General features: G+C 41.5%; 1 protein-coding gene across 1 annotated transcript in view; it reads right to left on the minus strand.

The window, feature by feature from the left end:
* The window catches only part of LOC309354852 (vomeronasal type-2 receptor 26-like), a gene marked incomplete at both ends in the record, with an annotated part of 356,212 nt that overhangs the window by 47,723 nt on the left and 303,234 nt on the right, over nt 1-5,255 (minus strand). The window lies entirely within an intron of this gene.

Below are 5,255 nucleotides of genomic sequence, written 5' to 3' on the forward strand. Positions count from 1 at the left end.
TATTCCTGTCTCCTTGATCCACCACGGTATTCCGTTAAAGGAATCCAGGGCCTGGATCCTGTCTGAAGTCCGCTTGAGGAGCTAGGGCTTTGTAAAGTTTACCCTTATTGACTTCCTGCAAAGGGGGCAGTAGTCTGATATAGTCTAAGCCAATGCCTAAGCCAATACCGCTCACATTTCTGTAATTCAATAAAGTTGTGGCCTAAAATTTTGCCAATAACCTTAAACTAAAATTCTGTGTCCGTATTGCCACACAATAACCAAGCCTCAGAAACATACCATTGCACCCTATAATCTGTGGCTTGGTCTCTCTTTATCCAAAGTTAGTTCTACTCAGAACAGACGCAATGAAATTAATGGACACAACTAATTTAGATTCATTTATTTCAGTGAGTCTAGTCTACAGTGTAAATTGCTTTAACATTTTTTTTAATCTTTTCAAATTCTTTTAGATTTCTTTTACTGTAAGTGGTAGAAATATACTATGCATCATGCAAATACCTGACTGCATTGTCAATATTAATTCATACCCCCCACTTACTTTAGTTGCAGTCATGGTTTCCACTTGATGTCTACGCCAGTGTTGTTTATGATCCACTTACATGGCCGTGCTGCAGAGTTTCTTAATGATCTTGTTGAGTTTATTTCAAAGTCGGTGCACTTAGAACAAGCACCCCCACAAAAAAGCACCAAAATTTATTTTTGGTTCACCACTCCTGATATGAAAGAGCAGCAGTCTGTTATTACTTGGCCTTTAATATATCCTCAAATCCTATTCACAAACATGGGCTGGACCAGTTTGACTGCACACATGGGTAAAAGGAAATGCACAAATCATTAATCCAAGTGTGTTTTCTAACTATGTAATCATTACATCCCTTCCAAAATATCACAGATGAAAACAGGAATGCTCTTGGGTACTAATAATGTGTCTCCCTTGAGATGACTGCCTGCCTCCATCCTACCTGGCTACATATGGGTTGAGGGGAGTGCTCCTCAGCTATAACCAACAGAGCTCCTAAACTCTTGATATGTGACGTTAATGGCTTGGTCACTCATTGTGAGTAATTGGCTACTTCCTGGGTCCTAATCTGCATTGACACTATAGTAGATGCAAATGTAAAAGTCCCCTCCTCATATGAACCCACAAATTTTGGCTCTTGCATATTTCTACATCTGAAGGCCATCCCTCTATCATTTATGTATACCTTCTATGTCCCAATCAATATGTGTATTGGTTTGGGAGGTCCTGCATTGTGCCATACTCTCAGGAAAGAGAAATTGTGAAGAGGGCTGGCAAAGTGATTTCTTCCTATGACGATTTTGCCAGGGCCAGGCTCCATACTCTTAAATGGAGAACATGATTGCTCTAGGCACTATTATCACAGCAGAAATCACAGTGTGGAAAACCTGTTAAAACGGCAATTTGTACTTTCATGTCATATAATTTTGATGATTTTCCGTGTGGAATTTAAAGGAAATAGTTTTTCTGAAATTCTGAGGTTGTCAATTCCAGTTTCTAAAATCTGCACTCCTTTATGTCAAAACTTACTGTCCTGTAATATTCTGGTATAGGTTTTCTTTTTTCTTTTCCCTTTTCTTTTCCTGCATATTAATAGCATAAAAGAATCACTAGGAGAATATTGACCGTTCTACCCAGGCCCATTCACAGTAAAACCAGAAGGAAAAAATCAGTGGTGGACTTTAAATTTTCAGCAGCACTCTGTGTAAGGCCTAAATTTTGCCTTCCTTTCTGCTCAATTGGCGATGTTAAAATTGCAAAGACCTACAATACCCTCTAATGGGACGCAGGTGGCGCTGTGGGTTAAAGCCTCAGCGCCTAGGACTTGCCGATCGAAAGGTCGCGGTTCGAATCCCTGCGGCAGGGTGCACTCCCGCTGCTCAGTCCCAGCGCCTGCCAACCTAGCAGTTCGAAAGCACCTTCGGGTGCAAGTAGATAAATAGGGACCGCTTACCAGCGGGAAGGTAAACGGCGTTTCCGTGTGCGGCTCTGGCTCGCCAGAGCAGCGATGTCACGCTGGCCACGTGACCCGGAAGTGTCTCCGGACAGCGCTGGCCCCTGGCCTCTTGAGTGAGATGGGCGCACAACCCCAGAGTCTGGCAAGACTGGCCCGTACGGGCAGGGGTACCTTTACCTTTACCTTTACAATACCCTCTAGTGTCAGTTTCCAATGCAGCGGAACCAGTTGCACCCCTGAAATCTGCCTCTGAACAAGCTGTGAATGGACATAGAGGCCCAGATGTTGGAGTAAAATAAGCCCCAGCTACTCCTCCTCCCTTCCTGTTTGCTCTTTTTAAAAAATAGTTTATACCCCTCAATTTCTATATTCTAATCATAATGTCTCATACCAGCACATTTCAGTAATGCCCATTAGGTCATATCTGCTATCCTGTATTTAGAGCACAATTTCATCTTGCTTGTTTCCCCTACTCTGTGCATTCTTATAGAGACCACTATTCATTTATACATCTCAGAATTTCTTAGGTTTTTTTTAGAATTCCCACACAACAGTAGTGCTAAATATTTTTCTTTATCTTTCATGTTTTAGTTCAATGTTATACATTGCTTGCAAACGAAGAATTAAAAGTTTTGATATCCGCTCTCTGTCCAACATTTTCTCCCTTAATGTATTTCTCATTGATGTTTGGTCAAATATTTTTAATAAGGGTCAAGCTGGGCCGTATATATTAGCAGTTTCATTAATGCTCACTTTCTTGCTTTCTTTGTGTGTGTGGTATTTTACTTTTGTTGTATTTCAGCACACTACAAATTCAGTCTCCTACAGGGATATATTAACAGCTTGCTTCTAATTGTTGAACAAAGAAAGCTCTGCAAATTCTGTGGATACACTAAGGCCTTATTATTCTAACTTGACTCCTCTGGACCCCTGGGTATTCTGTGGTTAACTCTTTTGTATTTTTTTATTATTACTCCTAACTTTGTTAATTGATACTCCCTCCAGTTACTATTTTAGACTTAAGCATCAACTCGATATGTGTCCTGTATACATAATCAAAGCCTGTAATTGAATTATATTGAAAATCAACATTGTCCTTTTCATAAACTATTAAAGCTTCACTTTTGGGACCAGAGAGCAATTTGGTCATTTCAGTGTCTTTCACTTGGAACTTGAAAGTAAAATCACTGGGGCCAAGAATTCTTTAGGGATTAAGTTAGACATTTGGGCTTGATGGTTCAGAAGAACAAGTCATGTAAGTCAATACAGTAGAATAATGCTAAAAAGGCAGGGGGAAAAAATCACATCTCACCCTACTCACACTTTACATGCATATAGCTGCTTTTGCTAAAAGGAAAAAAAAGGGTGCTTTGTCTGTATTAATTTTATATTATATTATTTTCTCCCCCCCCCCCCATTCTGTACAGGTAGACAAACCTGCTTGAAAAAAGATAGCAACATTGACAATGGCAGTGCAAAACAAAGAGTATTTATAAAGTGACAATCACAAAACACAAATCATGGACAATTAAAAGAGAACCATCTCTTGTTACATCTCAAACACCATCAGAAATAAAACGATATTTAGATGATCCTTAAGCTAATAGAGAAGAAACAAGATGTTTCATAGCTTGCCATTCAAATGGCACTGTGTGTGCACGCGCGCACGCTCTGTGTCATTTGATTGATTATGTGGGGCAGGGCTTGCCTGTCCCCCTCAATACTTTAGTCAAGTTGGCACCCCTACTACTGAGAAATTATTTGTGTCTTTCATCATCCCCTGCACCTCAGAGATGAGGGAACACAGATCAGGGCCTTAATTGTTGACCATAATAGTTGACCTAAACCTATTGGTAGGTCCACAGAGAAACTGGTGGCCCATGACATCTTAGGTTCCATATAAGTTATGAAGGACTAGAGAACAGCAGGCCTGGGGGGACTTCCCACAGGTCCAAGTCCCTTACATGCATGCTTTTTCTGGCTTCAATGTGCCCTTAAACTGTGATATAACTTCTTGCTCACCTAGAAGGAGCAAGGAGATTTCTGGTGCGTGTGCAAACCTTTGGCATTTGCGTGACTGGAATGTAGGCTGCAATACAAAGAGTCATAGCCATTCCCCTGCCCATTTTTGCAGCTAGTTCTGCCCAGTGTACAGCCATACAACAACGAGCTTTATTAGAGTTCAATGATGCATTCCAGCTGGACAAAAACACTCAATGGGGGTGCAAACCAGGGCTTGTGCCCACCTTCAAAGCTGACCCATATAGACTATAGTAAAGTTAAGGATCTGGTCCACCAGCCAGACCCAGTTACCAACCTCTGGGAAGCAGCAGGCAAATGATCACACTGCACTATGCAGGATGAGCGCCTCCCTGTTCAGGGGAGATGTTAATTCTGTGCTCCTTTGCAAGCAGCTTCTCTCCTGGGACGCCACTTACAAAGGAGCACCCTGAATCATGCAACATCAATATCTCCTTTGAGGGCAGCACTGAACTTTCATGGAGCACCAGGCCTTGAGGGGCAGTCCTCAGGCAGGAAGAAGAGTCAGGCATCAGATGGGAAAACTCAATGGAAAGGCTGAGACCTCCCATTACCTCTGACTGCAAGCTCTTTCTTTCCCCAGAAGATGCAACCAGAGGTCATGGTTTTCCCACCTGATGCCTGACTCTCTTTCCCACCTGGTGCCTTACCCCATGACAAAGCCTCACCCCTGAGGCCTCACCTTCTGTATATGCCCAATTTGGCTCAGGACTCAGCTTTGGCTCAGGACTCAGGGCTGCCATATGTCTTCTTTTTCCAGAACACATCCTGTTTTTCATGGGTTTGTAAAATGAGAGTCGTCATAGCGATTCATAGTTAAAAGTAGAAGTCGACAAATGTGTCCTCTTTTTTCTCTTCATAATATGGCAATGCTAATAGATGACTTTAGACAAGCCAATATTTTTTGTAAAGTGCTTTTTATCTGTAGTGTGGGGTTACACAAGAGAGTTACTGAATCAACTCTTTCTGGTGATCTCTATAAAATTTATAAAACAACTAGACATGGTTTGTTTTTTCTATTTATTTTCTCTGAACAACAAGAAATGGGGATTACCAAGATAATAAATGTAAAATCCTGGAGGCCTTCTTCTGGTCATCCTAACTAGCTCCTTCCAACATCATTCTTACCATAATAGTAGTCATATAATAAGGAGAAAAGGAATGGCCAGGTTATTGGTGTGGGTTGCTTTTCACTTACTTCCCATGCCACTGGCAGAGACTCCTGACCTTGGACAA

The sequence above is a fragment of the Podarcis melisellensis genome, assembly GCF_964234715.1.
Source record: "Podarcis melisellensis genome assembly, chromosome: 13".
Classification (NCBI taxonomy): domain Eukaryota; kingdom Metazoa; phylum Chordata; class Lepidosauria; order Squamata; family Lacertidae; genus Podarcis; species Podarcis melisellensis.